At 39.7% G+C, this 21743-nt stretch overlaps 1 protein-coding gene across 1 annotated transcript in view; it reads right to left on the bottom strand.

Moving 5' to 3' along the window:
* ATRX (ATRX, chromatin remodeler) overlaps positions 1 to 21743 on the bottom strand; it is a 265117-nt gene that overhangs the window by 242331 nt on the left and 1043 nt on the right.

The raw sequence follows: 21743 nt of genomic DNA, 5'->3' as shown, positions 1-21743 counted from the left end.
CCACGGAGACAAACCAGCTAGGGCTCATAATTGATGTTTCTATCTCTCCCCCTCTATTTTACTCTCTAAAATCAATAAAAATATATTTTTTAAAAAAAGAGTTTCCCAGACAAAAAGAAGGCTAAAGGAGTTTATCACCACCAAGAAGCACTGTAAGAAATGCTAAAGGGACTGTTGTAAAGAAGAAATAGACAGAAAAATATAGGCATAAAGAATTAAAATAGCAATAAGTAAGTACCTATCAATAATAACCTTAAATGTAAAATGTTTAAATGTTCCAATCAAAAAACGCACGATAACTGAATGGATACAAAAACATGAGCTAGTTCTATGCTGTCTACAAGAGACCAATCTCAGAACAAAAGACTCACACAGGATAAGAGTGAAGGGATGGAGAAAAGCACACTGAGACTCAGAGGAGGTGCAGAAGTAAAGTGCGGAGGTATGAAGTCCCACCCGGAAAGGGCTGGCAACTGAGGACGCGGTTGTCTTTTTCAATCGAGAGGGAGACACAAGCTCCCGACTGCTCTGAACTCCAGTTCCGGGTGAGTCTCCGGGGACCCAGACTCATACAGGGAGAAACTGGACTGTATGGCAGCAGGAACTCAAGGGTGGCTTTCTCTCACAGGTGCTTCAGTGATTACCGATTACTGGGGGACACTGAGGCCTGGGGCCTCTTAGGGCAGAACTGAGGATCAGCCATAGCTGTTTGCTCCACCCTGTTGATTCCCTGAGACCCTGACCCACCCAAGCTGTGCGCAGAGGCTTTTGCATATGAATGGCCTGGCCCTTTGCAATCTAAAATTACCTAACAAACTGCAGCTGGGTCAGAGAGACCCAGAACATCCAAAAGAAGGCCCAAGGCCCCACAGCAGCTTGCATTGATTGCTTCACAGCTGGGCCCCATCTGGGCACCTCCAAACCCCAAACAAAGAAGAGGAATCTGCAGATCTCTCCATAGCTCCTGCTGGGTAGCTTCAGGCAGAGACTAAATTAGCACCTCCTTAGAGATCCAAGAGCCAGTGTAGCCAGTGGTCAGAGTGGGACCATCCAGATTACAACTCCTCATATCCATAAGAGACACACTCAGGGGGCAGACTCAGTGAGCACCAAAGCCCCACTGAAGCAAGTCTTGCCCCATAAGAGTGTCTCCAGCACAGAAGTTCTCCCACTGCAGACACAGCTGATTCTCACAGCCAATTGGCTGGAGGTCAATTCCTCCCAGTGATACCAACAACAATCAAGGCTTAACTACAACAAGACTGTGCACAAAGCCCACAAAGGGGTGGACCAAGAGTGTCCACCCCAGGTAACTGGGGAGGCTGAGCCACTGGGCCCTATAGGACACCTAGCACAGAAAGCCACTCTATCAACACAGGGAAACAGCCAAAATGCAGAAACAAATAAACAGGTCACAAATGACAGAAATGGAGGTAAGCAAACTACTGGATATAGAGTTCAAAACCATGGATATAAGGTTTTTCAAGAATTTTCTAGAAACCACCGATAAATTTAGTGAGACCCTCCATAAATCTAGTGAGACCCTAAAGGATATGAAAAAGGACCAACTAGAAATTAAGCATACACTGACTGAAATAAAGAATATTATTATACAAAAATAGGGGAGAGACCAAGAGGGCAGCATAGGTAAACACCGGAGACTGCTGCCGCAAACAACCACTTCAAAAATACAACTAAAAGACGGAACGGACATCACCCAGAACCACAGGAAGGCTGGCTGAGGAGAGACTCTTCAACTAGAAGGAAAGACAACAGCATACCAAGGCTCAGAGGAGGCACAGTGTGGAAAATTTAAAGGTACAGAGGTGTGTGTGCAAAGCGGGCTGGTGGCTGAGGGCGCGGTTGTCGTTTTCAATCAAGAGGGAGTCTCAGACTCTGAGCTCCAGATCCGGGCGAGTCTCTAGGGACTCAGACTCAAACGGGAGAAGCGGGAGTGTCTGGCATCAGTTGGAACGTGAGGACAGCTTTCTCTCCGAGGTTTGCAGCGGTTGCTGGGGTTCTGAGAAGCAGAGCCTCTGGGAACGGTACTGAGAGCAACCATAACTGTTCCCTCCGCCCGCCCTGTTGATCCCGCCCCGCCCAAGCCCTGCGCAGAGCCATTTGCTGGATAGGGGTGCTAGAAGATGAGAGACAGCAAGATACTGAAAACCTATTTGAAGAAATAATGGCAGAAAACTTCCCCCACCTGGTGAAAGAAATGGACTTACAGGTCCAAGAAGCGCAGAGAACCCCAAACAAAAGAAATCCAAAGAGGACCACACCAAGACACATCATAATTAAAATGCCAAGAGCAAAAGACAAAGAGAGAATCTTAAAAGCAGCAAGAGAAAAACAGTTACCTACAAGGGAGTACCCATATGACTGTCAGCTGATTTCTCAACAGAAACTTTGCAGGCCAGAAGGGAATGGCAAGAAATATTCAAAGTGATGAATACCAAGAACCTACAACCAAGATTACTTTATCCAGCAAAGCTATTATTCAGAATTGAAGGTCAGATAAAGAGCTTCACAGATAAGAATAATCTAAAGGAGTTCATTATCACCAAACCAATATTATGTGAAATGCTGAAAGGTATCCTTTAAGAAGAGGAAGAAGAAGAAAAAAATAAAGATAAAAATTATGAACAACAAATACATATCTATCAACAAGTGAATCTAAAAATCAAGTGAATAAATAATCCAAGGAACCTAATAAACTTGTGAATATAATAGAATCAGGGGCATAGAAAGGGAGTGGACTGACTATTCTCAGGGGGAAAGGGTTGTTGGGGGTGCGGGAAGAGACTGGATAAAAATCGTACACCTATGGATGAGGACAGTGGGGGAGCGGTGAGGGCAGAGGGTGGAGTGGGAACTGGGTGAAGGGGAGCTATGGGGGGAAAAAAGAGGAACAACTGTAATAATCTGAACAATAAAGATTTAATTTTTTTAAAAAATGTCTATACTACCCAAAGCAATCTTCAAAATCAATACAATCCTTATTAAAATACCAATGGGATATTTCACAGATCTAAAACAATTAATCCAAAATAGTATATGGAACCAAAATAGACTCCAAATAGTCACAGCAATCTTGAGAAAGAAGAACAAAGTGGGAGGGATCACAATACCAGATATCAAGTTTTACTACAAAGCCATTATAACCAAAACAGCCTGGTACTAGCACAACAGTGATATAGATCAATGGAACAGAACACAGACCCCAGAAATCGACCCAAGCCATTACACTCAATTAATATTTGACAAGGAGGCAAGAACAGTGGAGTCAAGACAGTAACTTTGATAAGTGGAATTGAGAAAATTAGACAGATACATGCAAAAAAATGAAACTAGACCAGGGGTGGGCAAACTTTTTGACTTGAGGGCCACAATGGGTTCTTAAACTGGACCGGAGGGCCGGAACAAAAGCATGGATGGAGTGTTTGTGTGAACTAATATAAATTCAAAGTAAACATCATTACATAAAAGGGTACGGTCTTTTTTTTTTTTTTTTTTAGTTTTATTCATTTCATTTTTTTTTCCTCACCCTCTTCCTCATTCCACTCCCTGAGGTCAGCTTCTCCTGTACCCACCCCCGAAACGCTTTCCATGAAATCACCCTTATCTTCACGGGGCTGTGTCCCGTGGAGACGTGCAGGTCTGATCTTGCAATCCCTTAGCCATTTGACTTTGTTGACCACTAAACTCTGTCCTCCGGCTGGCTTTTTCTTTTAATCAAAACAAAATTTCAATGACAGTTGGCATTTAATATTGTATTAGTTTCAAGTGAACAGCATGTTAGACATTTATGTAACTTACAAAGTGATCACCCCCTCCATACGTCTCGCACCACCTGGCACGATACCAGTTACATGATTGACTACATTCCTTATGCTGCGCTTTACATCCTATGATGGTTTTGTAACTACCAATGTGTACTTCTCAATCCCTTCACGTTTTTCACCCAGCCCCTCAACCCTCCCCCCCATCTGGCAACCATCAATTTGTTCTTTGTGTCTATGAGCTCCTCTCTCTTTTGTTTGTTCGTTTATTTATTTTTATTATTTTTTTTATTGATTTCAGAGAGGAAGGCAGAGGGAGAGATAGGTTCATAGGTTGATGCTCAACCACTGAGCCACGCCAACTGGGCCATTTGTGTCTCGATTAGAACATTTAATCCGTTTACATTTCATAGGTATGTAGTTGTTGCCATTTCCTTTTTTTTTTTTTTTTTTTTTTTTTTGCTAATCCTTAATTGAGGGTATTTTTCTTTTCAAACGGGCCGGATCTGGCCGGCTGGCCGTAGTTTGCCCACGGCTGAACTAGACCATACACAAGAATAAACTCAAAATGTATAAAAGACCTAAATGTAAGTTGCGAAACCATAAAAATCACAGAAGAAACCGTAGGCAGCAAAATTTCAGACATCTCTCATAGCAATATGTTTGGGGATACATCTCCTAGGGCAGTGGTCGGCAAACTGCGTCTCACGAGCCACATGCGGCTCTTTGGCCCCTTGAGTGTGGCTCTTCCACAAAATACCGACTTCTGCGCATGGGCCACGAAGTTTCAATCGCCCTGTACGTGCGCACCTGCACGTGGTATTTTGTGGTATTTTGTGGAAGAGCCACACTCAAGGCGCCAAAGAGCCGCATGTGGCTCGCGAGCCACAGTTTGCCTACCACGGTCCTAGGGTAAAGGAAACGAAGGAGTAAATAAACAAATGGGACTACATCAAAATAAAAAGCTTCTGCACAGCAAAAGAAACCATAAACAAATTGAAAAGGGTGCCCACTGTATGGGAGAACATACTAGTATTTGTCAATGACACATAAATTAAGAGGTTAACATCCAAAATATATAAGGAACTCATACAACTTAACAAAAGGAAGACAAACAATACAATTAACAAATGGGCAAAGGACCTAAATAGACACTTGTCCAAAGCGGACATATAGATAGATGGCCAAGAGACATATGAAAAAGTGCTCAAGGATCATCAGAGAGATGCAAATTCAATTGACAATGAGGTATCACCTCACACCTGTCAGAATGGCTACCATCAACATATCAACAAATGACAAATGCTGGCGAGGATGTGGAGAAAAGGAAACCCTAGTACACTGCTGGTGGGAATGCAGAGTGGTGCAGCCACTATGGAAAACAGTATGGAGTTTCCTCAAAAAATTAAATATGGAACTGCCATTTGACCCAGTGATCCCACTTCTAGGAATATATCCTAAGAATCCTAAAACACAAATCAGAAAGTATGTATGCACCTCTATGTTTACAGCAGTGCAATTTATAATAGCTAAGTATGGAAACAGCCCAAGTGCCCATCAATAGATGAGTGGATAAAAAAGCTGTGGTACATTTACACCATGGAATACTACTATACAGCAGTAAAAAGAAGAATCTCTTACCCTTTGAGACAGCATGGAGGGACCTGTAATTATTATGCTAAGCAAAATAAGCCAGTCAGAGAAAGACAAGTATCACATGATCTCACTCATATGTGGAATCTAATGAACAAAATAAACTGATTAACCAAATAGGAGCAGAGAAATAGAAGCATGAAACAGACTGTGGAAATTTCAGAAGGAAGTTGGAGAAGAGTGGTTGTTGGGAAGACATCAACCAAAGAACTTGTATGCATATATGCATAACCCATGAACACAGACAATAGGGTGGTGAAGGCCTGGGGTGGAGGAAGGGGGCAGGCTAGAAGGGGACAATAGGGGTAAAAGGGGACATATGTAATACTTTCAACAATAAACTTTTAATTAAAAAAAGAATGCACCATCACTTCTGTTTTATTCCTGCCAAAAATCCATAAATCTAATCATAAGGAGGCATCACACAAAGGACATTCAAAAATTAATTGACCAGCTCTCTTCAAAGATATCAAGGTCAGGAAAGACAATGAGACACAAAGAACTTCCAAATCAAAGGGCATTATTAGGGCAATTAGAAAATTTGAATATGGATTTTGGATTAGATAAGAGTATCGTATGTATTAAAATTTTTATTTGATCATTACCCTGTAATTGTGTAAAAGAATAATAACCTTGTCCTTTGAAAATAGATGAAGCTTTAATGGAAAAGGGAGCATGATGTCTACAACTTACTCTCAAATGGTTCAGAAACAAAAATGAGTATAACAAGAGAAAATGAAAATGATAAAGTATTGGGGACAAAATATTAACAATGGTGACTCTAGATAAAAGGTGAGTAGTTTTTTTTACAGGTCCTATAACTCTTCTATAAGTATGAAATAGTATCAAAATTAAAATTACAAAAAATCTGTAGCATTTAAACTCTTATTCAAATATCTTCTTTTTCTCAGGACACAGAACTATTGAGTCCAGTTTCAGTTAATCTGACTACATGTCCAATCCAAGAAAGCAGATGCCAGTTTAAAATATATCTTTGATAATTTTGCTTGAAAAAAATATAAAAACTTTGTACATTTGCCACTTCAATCCTGCTCTGAAATATCAAGAATCATTATTAGTGTTGATAATATCTAAGGATTTTGACAAATATAAATGAAAAAAGTCTACAGAGTGATGTCAGTAATCTCTGAGATCTAGTTTTAGTTTCTTATAAATCTCCATCCCCCTTCTTTATTTTCCTACTTTATAATCTAGATTTATCTTCTTGAATTGAATGTTCATGTTTATTTATCATTTTACTATATCTTTATTGTTCTTTAGAAAAAGTTGATCATATCACTCTAAAGACTTTTAAAGTATATATTAGTTTTGTATAATGAAAAGGCAAAAAAATTAAACATCTTAGCACAGCATAAATAACCTTTTCAAATCTGACTCCAACTAAAGGGTGTCCCGCACGCAAGAAGTAATTCACGCAAGAAGTAATTTTGATAGAAAACACAGGTTTATAATTAAAATTTGTAAATTTTTTATTGATTCATAAAGTATACAGTATAGGGTTATGTATGGGATAGGATATCGGGTAAATGGCCTCCACGGCTTTGCTGGCACATACGCACTCTTTTGTTGAAATTTTCCATGACCGTTTTGCATAAATGTGGCTGAATTTTGATGAGGCTCATTTTCATCTTGATGGCTTGGTTAATCGACAAAATTGTCGCATTTGGGGTTCAGAAAATCCACGAGTGATTGTTGAGAAACAAATGCATCCACAACGTGTCACTGTTTGGTGCAGATTTTGGGCTGGAGGCATCATCGGACCATTCTTCTTCAAAAATGCGGCTGCTCGGGCAATAACAGTTAATGGTGCTCGCTATTGCGACATGATAATCCATTTACCCGATATGCTATTCCATACATAACCCTATACTGTATACTTTATGAATCAATAAAAAATTTACAATTTTTAATTATAAACCTGTGTTTTCTATCAAAATTACTTCTTGCGTGAATTTTGGGACATCCTTTATCTTCCTTTTTTTCAACTCATATCCTCTCAAATCACACTTAATGTCTTGGTATTCTCAAAACACATAAGGGCCCCATTTTAGCAAGTATCTAGACTTCCCCTTTCCACCATCTAGAACATTCCCCTCCTAATCAACTCTACCCACTTGCTTAAGACCCAACTCAAAAACACCATCTCTCTCTTTTAGAGAATACTTGCCACCAATTCTCCAAGGCAATTTTTTGCTATTCTTCCACATTTCTTGATTTGTATCTCTGTAACTGTACTTGACTCCATCACAAGGCATTTCAGCCATTTACTCCTCCACTTCCTCAGTATTAAACATATGTGAATCCCCATAATCTAGGTTAATAGTTCTCAAATGGGAGAACTGTACCACCCCCACACTCCCACCACCCACGGGGACCATCTAATAATGTACTTAAACATATTTGGTTGTCACAACTGAGGGAAGGTTGCTACTGGTACCTACCTACTGTGTAGAAGCCAGGGATACAACGCATAAACAGACAGCCTCCCACAACAAAAAATTATCTGGACCAAAATGTCTATGTAATGCAAAGTTAAGAAACTTTTATCTAAAACAATGCTTGGCTCACATTAGGCCTTTAAAGATTTATCAAAATAGAATAAAACATTTATCAAAGAATTTAAGAACATAAAAAGGGATATATACTATGGAACAATACAGGATAAAGAATAGCCAAGACAGTACAAAGAACATGAGCATTCATGCCCTAGCAGATATCAAGACTTCATAAAAAGCTATAGTTATTACAAAAATGTGGCACTGGCATGGGGATTAAAACAAACATACCAAGAATGACATCATACACAATGGTGAAGCAGGTAACTCCAAAATTGCGTTCCCACATTAAGGCAACAATTACGCTGATAAAAATGGTCAAAATCAACTTTTTGAAACTCTAAAATCTAATCAAAACTTACAACTATCAAGGGAACACTTAAGAGAAAAAGCTGCTGAACTTTGATATGAGAGCACTGTAGTGTTTAAACTTATGCACCAACCATGCCCCACTCCCTGGCTTAGGTAGCACCCACAAAGACAGTGGCCCACATTCCTGGAGCAACTTGCAGATGCCAAAGAAAGTAATATGGACCTTATTCTTTCTGTTTTGTTTTGTTTTGTTAATCCACTCCCGAGGATATTTTTCCATTGATTTTTTCAAGAGAGTGGAAGAGAGAGGGAAAGACAGAGAGAAACATCGATGTGAGAGAAACACATGGACTGGTTGCCTCCTGCACGTGCCCCCAACCAGGGCCTGGGACAAGTGGGGGGGGGAGCCTGCAACCAAGGTACATGCCCTTGACCAGAATTGAACCCGGGACCTTCCCCCTCCCCTCTCCCCCGCAAGCCAACGCTCTATCCACTGAGCCAAACCGGCTAAGGCTATGGACCTCATTCTTAAAGAATTGTCATTGTGTGTTTTGACCTGTTCAATCGTTATCTGATGAATTCTGTCAGGGGTCTGCCTTTCTTTCACCCAACTCAGAACTTTCTCAGGAAGAGCAAGTTCCTGAGATGAGTGGGGGGTTTGTCCGAGACATTTAAAGGCAAATATTAGTATCCACAGCTACCTGGGACAAGGGATAATAAGTGGGTCAGGCACTGGACAAATGTAAAAGCACAGGAAGAAGCTGCAGAAAGAAATCGTGAGGAAATAACGTCTCTAAAAAGCTCCTGCATAGCCTAGGGCCGTGGTCGGCAAACTGCACCTCGAGAGCCACATGCGGCTCTTTGGCCCCTTGAGTGCGGCTCTTCCACAAAATACTGACTTCTGCGCATGGGCCGCGAAGTTTCAATCGCACTGTATGTGCGCACCCGCACGTGGTATTTTGTGGTATTTTGTGGAAGAGCCATACTCAAGGGGCCAAAGAGCCGCATGTGGCTCTCGAGGGCCCGTGGTCGGCAAACTCATTAGTCAACAGAGCCAAATATCAACAGTACAACGATTGAAATTTCTTTTGAGAGCCAAATTTTTTAAACTTAAACTATATAGGTAGGTACATTGTTATTAACTTATTTAGGGTACTCCTAAGGCTTAGGAAGAGCCACACTCAAGGGGCCAAAGAGCTGCATGTGGTTCTCGAGCCGCAGTTTGCCAACCATGGGCTAGGGCAGGGTTGGGCAAACTTTTTGACTCGAGGGCCACAATGGGTTCTTAAACTGGACCGGACGGCCGGAACAAAAGCATGGATGGAGTGTTTGTGTGAACTAATATAAATTCAAAGTAAACATCATTACATAAAAGGATACTGTCTTTTTTTTTTTTTAGTTTTATTCATTTCAAACGGGCTGGATCCGGCCCGCGGGCCACAGTTTGCCCACGGCTGGGCTAGGGTATTTGGAAGGCCACCCACATGCCCAGGGCTGGACACATGCTCAGAAAAGACATGAAAAAGCCATAAGCTTTCACCTCTGGCTGACCCCTTAGCCTCCACTCAATCAGGAAGTGAAGGCTAGAGAAGAGTTGTAAATGACCTGGCTAAACACTGATACAATCTGCAAAACTGAGACAATCTGCAAAAATTGAGAGTTGTTTTGTTACGTTTGCTTCTAGGCATTTAAGGAAAGTTCTGTCAAACCACAACATACCAATAAACTACCAGAACAAGCACTTCAGTGTCTATACATGACAAAAAATATAGTCTTTATGAAAATAGGTTAGAAAGTTCATTAAACAAAAATTACAACCCAAAACAAACAGTAACAACAAATCCTGGGGAGGAGGAATAAAATTTCCCAGGGTTACTACATTAAATACCGTCATGCCTCACTTAGCAACCAGAATATGTTCTGAGAAATACATCATTAGGTGATTTTGTCATTGTGCAAAAAGGTCAGAGTACACTTATGCAAATTTAGATGGCAGAACAGTGATGGGGAACCTTTTGAGCTCGGCGTGTCAGCATTTTGAAAAACCCTAACTTAACTCTGGTGCCGTGTCACATATAGAAGTTTTTTGATATTTGCAACCATAGTAAAACAAAGATTTGTATTTTTGATATTTATGTTATATATTTAAATGCCATTTAACAAAGGAAAATCAACCAAAAAAATGAGTTCGCGTGTCACCTCTGACACGCATGTCATAGGTTCGCCATCACTGTGGTAGAATCTACTACACACCTAGGCTATATGGTATAGCCTATCACTCCAGGGCTACAAACCTATACAGCATGTTTCTGTACTGAATACTATAGGCAATGGTAACACAATGGTAATTTGTATATCTAAATACATCTAAACATAGAAAAGGTACAGTAAAATATGGTATAAAAGATTAAAAAATGGTTACCTGTATAGGGCACCTACCAAGAATAGAGCTTGCAGGAATGGAAGTAACTCTGGGTGAGTCAGTGAGTGAGTGGTGAGTGAATGTGAAGGGCTAGGATATTACTGCACTACTGTAACCTTTATAAACATTGTACATTTAGGCTACACTCAAATTATAAAAATAAATTTTTTCTTCAACAAGTTAACCTTAGTTTACTGTATTTCTTTTACTTTATGAACTTTTAAATTTTTAACTTTTTGACTTTTGTAATAACACTTAGCTTAAAACACAAACCAGTTGTAGAGCTGTACAAAAATATTTTCTTTCTTTTTTGTTTTTCAATCTTTATTGTTGAAAGTATTACGTAAGTCCTCCTTTTTCTCCCCATTAACCACCTCCAGCCCACTCCCGTGTGCCTCATCACCTCACTGTCTGTGTTCACAGGTTATGTTTATATGCATACAAGTTCATTGGTTGATCTCTTCCTACCCACCCTCCCCTGCCTTCCCTCTGAGGTTCAACAGTCTGTTCATGCTTCTATGTCTCTGGGTCTATTTTTGATCATCAGTTTATTTGGCTCATTAGATTCCACATATGAGTGAGATCATATGGTACGTATCTTTCTCTGACTGGCTTATTTCGCTTAGCATAATACTCTCCAGGTCCAACCATGCTGTTGCAAATGGCAGAGTTCTTTCTTTTTTATTGCAGCGTAGTTTTTTGTCAAAAACTAAGCTACAAGCCTGGCCGGTGTGGCTATTTGGTTAGAGCGTTGGCCCACACACCAAAGGGTCACAGGTTCGATTCCCAGTCAAGGGTACATATCTGGGTTGTACGTTCGCTCCCCAGCCCTGGTTGGGGCAAGTGTGAGACGCAACGAATTGTTGTGTCTCTAGACACATCGATGCTTCTCTGTATCTCCCTCACTCCCTTCCCTTCCACTCAATGGAAAAAAATATCCTGGGTTGAAGATTAAAAAACAAACAAAAAGAAAACACAAACACACACACATACATACATTAGTATAGATCTACACAAGATCATGATGATGAATATGATATCACCATGTTTCACCTTCACATCTTGTCCCACTGGAAGGCCTTCAAAGTGAATAACATGCATGAAGCTATCATCTCCTATTATCTCCTGTGATAACAACACCTTCCTTCTGGAATACTTCCTGGTAGAACTGCCTGAGGCTCTTCCCAAGGTGAAATAACTCTATTCAGAAATATGTCCATGGTAGTTTTGCTTGGTTTGTTTCTTTTTTTTCATCAAAGATTTGCTTGTAAGCAGATAATGCGCTATGAACATTCCTCACTATAATGGAAACCTTTCATTGTTGGGGGTCCATGTTTTCAAACTTTTTAAGCAGCTTACTGAGGTCCACAAAAGCTTCTGCTAAGCCCTAGCTGGTTTGGCTCAGTGGATAGAACGTCGGCCTGCGGACTGAAGAATCCCGGGTTCGATTCTGGTCAAGGGCACATGCCCAGGTTGCAGGTTCGATCCCCAGTAGGGGGCGTGCAAGAGGCAGCCGATCAATGATTCTCTTTTATCATTGATGTTTCTATCTCTCTTTCCCTTTCCCTTCCTCTCTGAAATCAATAAACATATTAAAAAAAAAAAGCTCCTGCTAAAACATTCACTGTCACTTTCCTTGGGAGCTGGTCTTATGGGACCACCATCATATATGCAGTCCATCTAACCAAAACGCCATTATGCAGCATATGACTATATTCAAAATGTCCATTTCAAAAAAAAGTTACATGCATGCAAAGAAACAACAGAGTATGGCCCATTCACTAGAAAAAAAGGAAATTAAGAGCACTGTCCACAAAGAAGCCCAGACATTGGAATTAGGAGACAAGACTTTAAAATCAACTATCTTAAATACACTAAAAGTGATGATAAGGAAATCATGGACAACGAAGTAAAGGAAACCAGGATGTTTTAAACACGGTAAGACTATCCAGTAAAGAAATTATAAAAAGAAACCAAATAAAATTTTGGAATAGTAAAGTGCAATAACAGAAATTTAAAATCCACTATAGAGGTTCAACAGAAAATCTGAACAGGAAGAAATAATCAGTGAACTAAGATTAACCAGCATAAGCAGAAAGAAAAAATAATGAAGAAAAATGAATAGAGCATCAGGATAGACACCATCAAGCATACCAACACACACATAATAACAGTAGCAAAAGGATAGAGAAAAAGGAACAGAAAGAATATTTTAAGAAACTGTAACCTTGCCCTAACCGGTTTGGCTCAGTGGATAGAGCGTCGGCCTGCGGACTCAAGGGTCCCAGGTTCGATTCCAGTCAAGGGCATGTACCTTGGTTGCGGGTACATCCCCAGTAGGGGGTGTGCAGGAGGCAGCTGATCGATGTTTCTCTCTCATCAATGTTTCTAACTCTCTATCCCTCTCCCTTCCTCTCTGTAAAAAATCAATAAAATATATTTAAAAAAAAAAAGAAACTGTAACCTAAAACTTCCCAAATTTCATAAAATACACGATTCTTCATATCTAAGAAACTCAACGAACTCTAAGTAGGATAGAGATCCACACTGAATCAAAATATAAGTAAACTGTCAAAAGTTAAAGAAAATTTTGAAACCAACAGAAGTAACCAGTACAAAGGGCCCTCCTTAAATTAACAGCTGAACACCTTCAAGACCAGAGACATAACATATTTAAAGTGCTGGCGGGGAGCGGGGGGGGGGGCTGTTAACCAACAATTAATTCTACATGTAGCAAATGTATCCTTGGATAAGGAAGAAGAAATGTGACAGAAAACAAAAACTGAGGGAATTTGTTGCTAGTATACCTGCCCTACAAGAAATGCTAAAGGGAGTCCACCACCCTGAAGTGAAAGGATACTACAAGTGTAACTTGGAGCTATATTATAAAATAAAAAGAACAATGGTACAAGTAACTGAAACTACTTTTTTAAAGTTTGTAACTAACTCAACCTCTTTAGTTGATAATCAGAAACATCCCCCAGCCCCGGCCAGGTGATTCAGTTGGTTGGAGTGTCCTCCCTTACACCAAAAGATTTCGGGTTCGATTACCAGTGGGGGCATGTACAGGAGGCAACGGATTAATGTTTCTCTTTCACATCGATGTTTCTCTCACTCTTTCTCTCTCCCTCTCTCTCTCTCTGTCTCTCCCCCCTTCCTCTCTCTCTAAAAATCAATAAAAACATATCCTTGGATGAGGAATAAAAAATTAAAAAAAATATATAGCCCTGGCCGCTGTGGTTCAGTTGTTTTAGAGCATCATCTCATCTCCTACACCGAAAGGCTGCGGGTTCAATCACCAGTCAGAGAGTATACATAGGTTGCAAGTTCAGTCCTGGTTGGGGCACCTATGAGAGGCAACTAATCGATGTTTCTTTCTCTTTCTTTCTTTCTTTCTCTCTCTCTCCCTTCCTCTCTCTAAAATCAATAAACATATCCTCAGGTGAGGATTAAAAAAGAAATTTTTTAAAGTATCATCAGTGATATATTTTTTAAAAAGAAAAACCTAATAAAAATGGTAGCATAACTTTACACATATTAACCAGTTAACTGCCACGATATTTTAAATTTAATTAAAAAAGGTAAGCCACTTGCGTCTATAGACGCTTATGGCGTACAAATGTTAAGTGATTAAGAAATACACAAATAGCCGAACCGGTTTGGCTCAGTGGATAGAGCATTGGCCTGCGGACTCAGGGGTCCCAGGTTTGATTCCGGTCAAGGGCATGTACCTTGGTTGCGGGCACATCCCCACTGGGGGGCGTGCAGGAGGCAGCTGATCGATCTCTCTCATCGATGTTTCTGGCTCTCTATCCCTCTCCCTTCTTCTCTCTAAAAAATCAATAAAATATATTTAAAAAAAAAAAAAGAAATACACAAATAGACCAATAAACATGGCACTTTTCCTTGAAAAAGACCTTAAGTTTGCTTGTGGAAGTGGGCATCTGAAGGGTTGCAGCTTATGAATTATTGTGAAGTGATGGAAGGAGGGCTATCTGAAATCGGATGGAAAATTGTAACAGATGTGGATGGGTAAGACCCATAACATAAGGGATGAACTGTGATAACTGGTAGATGTCTGAAGTGTGTGTATGTATACGCAAATATTTTAATGCAGCTCAGATAAGCTTGGTGTAGTTTCCTGCAAACTCTATAAAAGGCCAGATAATAAATATTTTAAGCTTTGTGAGCCATTAGGTCTCTGTTGTAACTATTCAACTCTGAGATTGTAGTACAAAAGCAGCCACAGACAATGTAAACAAATGGGCTTGGATGTGTTCCAATAGAACTTTATTTACAAAAATAGGCCACTGGTTGGTGGCCATAGTTTGCTGACCCCAACCTTGCAGACAAAATATTGCATAAACAAATGAAAATTTTTATGTTCAAATTGTCCCCTTGTTGGAACAAATTCACATTTTCAAAACAGGCATTATATCAGAACTAGGTTTGAAATGCTATCAAATAAATAAAAAAGTAACTAACATAACTCAAATAAGCAAAATAGCAAATCCAGTATTACTTGAAAATAAATTAGTTTTGAGTTTGGACTTTATACATCAAATGTCACACAAAAGCCAACAGACCACTTCAGATGACCAAAATAAAGACAACTAAGGACAGATTTAAAACAATCATAGTCATTCAAAATCTGTGCATTAAATTCTACACAATCTTTAAGAAAAGTAGGTAATACCTTTGACAGTCCTGAACTAGAATCATCAGGCTCACTTACAAGGTACATGTGGCTTTTACAAGATCATCAAGCTACAAAAGTTAGCCTAGAGCTCTGGCTGGTTGCTCAGTGGTTAGAGCATCAGCCTGAGGACCAAAGAGTTTCGGGTTCAATTCCCGGTCGAGGGCACATACCTTGGTTGCAAGCTCGATCCTGGGCCCCAGTCAGAGCATGCGGGAAGCAACCAAGAGATATGGCTCTTTTACATGGATGTTTCTCTCTCTCTCTCTCTCTCTCTCTCTCTCCCCCCTCTCCCCCCGCCCCCCGCTCCCCTCTTGACTCCCTTCCACTCTCACTAAAAAAAAAAAAAAAATCAATGGAAAAAATATCCTCAGGTGAGGATTAAAAAAAAGTTAACCCAGAAACTGCAATATAACATGAATAAGTTCTGGATATCTAATGTACAGCATGGTGACTATAGTTAAAATACCATAATATACCTTTGAAAGCTGCTATATAAGTAGATCTTAAATATTCTCACCACAGCAGCAAAAAAAAAAAAAAGGTAATTATGTTAACTAATCTTATTGTGGTAATTTTTAAATATATACATATATCATCACATTGTACACCTTAAACTACACAACATTATATGTCAAATACATCTCAATAAAGCTAGAAAGAAAACCATGCTAATTGCACAATGGTCATACAATATTTGTCCAGCAGTTTAGTTAAAAATTCTAAGTTAACCTTTTCCCAAATAGAAAACACTAATATATACAACATTCCTTTACTCAAGGTGCTATGGAATCCTCCCCCAGGCCAGTCTTCTCTGTCAAAACTATACCCACCCTCCAAGGGCCAGATTCAAATGCGCTCTATAAAACCTTCCATGGACCCTTTCAGAAATGTCTTTCTACCCTGAACTCCCACAGCAACTTAGTTTTTACCCAATGCAACATTTATCATTTTATATCCTGCTGCAAAACTATTTGTGTATATGGCTTATTTCCTCTGCTATGTGGAAAGTAAGACTAATCATTAGCCATACTAAATCCCTCTGCCTGGACTGCCCTTTTTCATAGCCAACCCTTAACTGCTAACTCATCTTCAAGACCCAATACAGATACCATCTCCTCTGCAAAACTTTTCCTAGACAGTCCCCAAATTAGGCTTTCCTTCATTTCTGATCCCTAGCACAACCAATATACCTCCATTTTAGCACTTTGTGACTGCTTATTTACTTACTAACTCCCTTGCTAAATGAAGAATGCCTTAATTAAGGAGGCATGAATTTTGTGAAGAGCGAAATTCACCTTCGTTTCCTTTGGTGATATTTACCTTAAGGAGCACTCCACTTAAAAACCACTCAACCTAAAAGCAGGCAAGGTGGTGATCTTAAAAAGCATCTACGTACTATTCCAGGGACATAAACTTCTTTTGTTTGTGGCTGGCTAGGGCTGAGCTGCAGTTAGTTAAAAAAAAAAAAAAAAAAAAAAACCTAAGTGAATCTTCCACACCGGGGAAGTGCCTTTTTAAATGCAAATAATTAACCCTCCTAACTCCTTTGGCCCCCTTCCTTTCCCAGATCACATTAGGGATGGGAGTATTGCACTGAGGCAGGTGGTGGGGGGAGAGGGGTTGAGAGGAGACTGGCAGGAGACTCACAGAAGATTCCACCTTGTCAACCTTTGCAAACCCTAGCACAGTGCCTGCCCCCTAGTTGATACTAATGTAATTAATCAACAAATAAAGCATTCCCTTAAAAATGGAACATAGAAATATATATATATATATATATATATATATATATATATATATATATATATATATATATATATCTGCCATACAAATATTTAAACAAATATTGAATGGAACAGTTAACATGAAAACTGAACTACAGATAACAAGAATGGCTACTTCAAGCCAAAACTGAAAGACAAAGTCTCAGAGATAGTATCAGAAAATAGTGGTGCACATCCAACAGATTCTGGGCCAATCACATCAGTAAAAGTTCTCTCCAATGTCAACTGAAATACCTGCACAGCATTAGCTCCCAAACTGGACAAAGGGTGCTATGACATCAAGGGAAGCCACACAGCCATGGGTGCCAAGCAGAAGCCTGGAGTCACAGAGACATGGGGTCCAAACTCAGTCTGTTGCTCATTCACTGGGAGCCCTGGAGGGTATTATTTAACCTCCCAAAGTCTCAGTTTCCTCATCTATAACGTAGGAATAAAGAATTACTACCTCAGCCAGGCCAGTGTTGCTCATTAGGTTGGGCATTGTCCCATGCACCAAGAAGTTGCAGGTTTGATTCTTGGTAAGGGCACATGCTCTGGTTACAGGAATTGATCCCCAGTAGGGGGCATTCAGGAAGCAGTTCATTGATGTTTCTCTCTCATTCATGTTTCTATCTCTCCCTCCCTCTCTCTCTAAAAATCAATAAAAAAGAATTACTACCTCAAAGGGTTATTATAAGGCCTAAATTAAAAACATCACATAAAAAAAGAAAAGGAATAGTGGCTACGAGGCAAAATTCACAGAATATTTTCCCAGGGCAAAAATCACAATTGGCTAGAACTAATATAGGTATTTTCAGAAGTATCTCCAATCATAAAAGAGCACAAATCTAATACAACTGAATATAGTATTCTTCCAAATAGAGCATGTCCTGAGCCACAATAATTATTAACAAACTTCCCATGAAAATATTTTTTCTTTTCCAATAAGTGTTTGCACAAGTATGTGTACATGATATGACAGATTATATTACCAACAAAACATTTATTTCCTAACCATATAACTTTTAAGGCAAAAAAAGATATGCATGCAATGAATAAAGAAACTTCTCATCACTACTCTTCTCCCTACCCCCAAAAAAGGCAATAAAATTTAAGAATGACTGATACTCACATAAGCAGGATCACTTTTAAATAACTGACTTTTCAATGTATGATTTTGTCAGATCATCAGTTTATTTTCTTCCCTCTTGCCTACTTGCTATTTTTTTAAATATATTTCTTTATTGATTTCAGAGAGGAAGGGAGGAGAAAGAGATAGAAACATCAATGATGAGAGAGAAACATTGATCGGCTGCCTCCTGCACGCCCCCCATGGGGGATCGAGCCCGCAACGCCAGTATGTGCCCTTGGCTGGAATCAAACCTGGGACCCTTCAGTCCGCAGGCCGATGCTCTATCCACTGAGCCAAGCCGGCCAGGGCTACTCGCTATTTTTTCACCACACTATCCTAGAAAATTTCTTTTTTATATAAACACAAGTAAAAATCAGACCTAATCAAGTGCTCAAGAGAAGATCTGACAAAGAAAAAAATCTGGTACTGTGTAACAAAATTAATGGTAATGCATTAATTGTTCATATTATGTCTCACATTAGAAGAGAATCAAGAGTGATTTGGTGTTGTGGGTTCAACTCACTCAAGCATTACCTGTCAGATCATCCTTCAACTGATTATGGCTTGTGATGAATGACACTTCAGCCTGAGATAGTTCTTCTGAACATTCACTTGAAGCTCTTTCATAGTAAATAATCAGGGAGCACCATACTTTTTAAAAGTAATTCTCTACATTTACTAGTATATATGTGGTTCTTTACAAGGGTTTTTCACATAACTTAAAGACTCTCCTGGAATTGTTTCCTTTATCCCACTATCTCATCTGTACTTAAAGACAAAATATTGTTAACAGCTAAAACTCAAAGCTGCAACAAATGACCACAATAGTAGCTAACATGTGTTTCTTGTAATACTTGGGCTAAAGTGGTCATAATCATATTAGATCTGGCAGCTTAAAGAATCATCAATGCCTTATGGTTAAGAACATAAGCTCTGGAGTCAAGACTGGGTTCAATTCCAGCATCACTAATTATAAGCTGTATTAACTTTTGATCAAGTTCTTTGATCTCAATGAACTTATGCCTCAGTTTCCTTCTCATCTGCAAAATTAGAAATACCAAGTACCTACCCCATAGGATTGTTTCAAGAATTAATCAAGATTATACATGTAGCCTTTAGCTGGTTTTGCTCAGTGGTAAGAAGGTCAGCCCAGGACTGATGGGTCATTGGTTCATTCCAGTCAAGGGATGTACCTCAGTTGCAGGTTCCTCCTGCCCCAGTTTTGTACATTTTAGTCATCTAATCATTGTTCTCTCTCACACTTGAAGTACATGTTGCTGTAATATGGAAGGAACTCCCTCCATTTTGCAACAACCTTGGATTGAACTGGAAGCATTATGCTAAGCGAAATAAGCCAGTCAGAGAAAGATAAATAGCACATGATCTCACTCATTTGTGGATTATAATGAACAACATAAACTGATGAACAAAACAAATCCAGAGACAGAGAAGCATCCATCAGATGCTCAAACCTAAGAGGGAAGGTAGGGGAGGATGGGGGTAAGGGGGAGAGATCAACCAAAGGACTTGTATGCATGCATATAAGCATAACTAATGAACACAGACACCAGGGGTGGTGAGGACATTGGGGGGGGGGGGAGCAATGGGGGGTAAGGACACATATGCAATACCTTAATCAATAAAAGAAAAAAAAGATACTTAATAAAAAAAATGAAGTTTCTCTGTCTCGCCTCCTCCCTTCCACTCTCTCTAAAAATCAATGGGAAAAAATATCCTCAGGTGAGGATTAACAAAAAATAATCCTATATAATAAAAGCTAATATGCAATTTGTCCCCTCAGGAGTTCAACCGAATGGGAGTTCAACCGCTCACTATGATGTGTGCTGACCACCAGGGGGCAGCGTGGAATGAAGGAAGGTCCCAGCCAGCAGCTGGCAGCCGGCAGCTGGGGGAAGGAAGGCCCGAATCAGCCCTGATCTCTGGCCAGGCCTAGGGACCCCCTGCATGAATTTCATGCACCAGGCCTCTAGTAACAAAATACAAAATTAAAAAGATTATACAGGTAAAGGTATAATTCTTACTCTTACCACCAGGTTCTACAAAAATTCAAGAACCATAAGGAGAATCAACCCTGGCATAAAATGAATAATTCTATTCAGAAAGTGTATACATGGTTATTCACTCACTCTAAAGAAAGGGAGAAATCCAAATTCAGAAAACCCTACAGTTTTAAATGCCAACTTTGTGAGATACAATAAAGTACACCCTTCATGATGAATATGAGCACCTGATAATAACCAACCAACAAGTTGTACTGGTACGTACCTCTATGTGTCCAATACCCTATATATAAAGATTTACTATCCTTGAGCCAATAAGCACAAATTCAGAAACCAAAGCCACAATGTTTTCACAACTAGGAATCTATAATCTAAGAACTAAAGTGTATTTTTTTTCTCGAGGGAAGGAAATTATCTATCTACTGGTGGTTAATGCAGAAAAATAGGCATAGGTATCACAGGCTCATTCCCAAAATCTATATACTAGCTAAAGAGCCCTATAAACACATAACATCCTAGTAGTTACTCAAAGGCACATTTCGCCAACTACGAATGCAATTCTGATCCATGCTCCCTGTTATTTCCTTTAGTTTGCCACTAGGCGCCAAGAATACATCTCATTTGGCTGGCCAGTGTGGATCAGTGGTTGAGCATCGACCTATGAACCAGGAGGTCACCGTTCGATTCCCACCGGTCAGGGCACAAGCCTGAGTTGTGGGCTAGATCCCCAGTGGTAGGCATGCAGGAGGCAGCCTTCCATCACTCATAATTGATGTTTCTATCTCTCTCTCCCTCTCCCTTCCTCTCTGAAATCAGTAAAAATATATTAAGAAAAGGGAAAGCTAAGTTAAAAAAAATACACCTCAGAGTAAAAAAAATTATTAATTCACAAGGGATGAAATGTCAAATGTCAAACTGCCAGAGAAGCAAGCCAGCCACCTGTCTAAAAGTGGTATACATTTCATATTAACCCATATTTTTAGACACTATCAAGAGGCAAATCAGAAGCACAAAGGGAAAAAAGCCTGAATCTAATAAACGTGCTTGATTGGTAAGAGGCAGCCTGCTAGGCAAAGCTTCCCTTGCAATAAATCTTACTTCCCATCAACCCACGTTTACCTGCTCCCCATCCCTCATGGAATAAATAAAGAAACAAAAATAGGGTCTAATTACTTTTGCTCGAAATTTGCTCAGAAAGTGGGAAAACATTTGAGATCTGCCTTACCAACCATAAAAGCTGGACTTCACAAAAAAGTATGCCCTTCGGAAGCAAAACCTCATGTTACTTTCCCCTTGCCTAGAGGTAAGTCCAAGGATACCCTTGAGGATCTGAAGTAGAAAAGGGATGTAAATACTTGGCAAGATCCATCCATTCACCCCCAG

The sequence above is a fragment of the Myotis lucifugus genome, unplaced genomic scaffold (genome assembly GCF_000147115.1).
Source record: "Myotis lucifugus unplaced genomic scaffold, Myoluc2.0 scaffold_4, whole genome shotgun sequence".
NCBI classification, from domain to species: Eukaryota; Metazoa; Chordata; class Mammalia; order Chiroptera; family Vespertilionidae; genus Myotis; species Myotis lucifugus.
This window is presented reverse-complemented; position numbering and strand designations above follow the sequence as displayed.